Below are 220 nucleotides of genomic sequence, written 5' to 3' on the forward strand. Positions count from 1 at the left end.
CAACATTGTTTCAATTCTTTATATTCTTAATCTTTAATTCTCTCTTCTTATCTGTTTATTCGTAGTAATTGTTTTATTTACTATTCACTTTTCATTTTTTTTTATCTATTTATCCATTTATTCGTCTGCAGAGTATCAAGCAGCTGTTTTTTCGCCCTCACTATCTCTCGCATTTATCTAATCACCCAAGCAGCTGTTTTTTCGCCCTCATTATCTCTCG

This window comes from Penaeus monodon, chromosome 34 (assembly GCF_015228065.2).
Source record: "Penaeus monodon isolate SGIC_2016 chromosome 34, NSTDA_Pmon_1, whole genome shotgun sequence".
NCBI lineage: Eukaryota > Metazoa > Arthropoda > Malacostraca > Decapoda > Penaeidae > Penaeus > Penaeus monodon.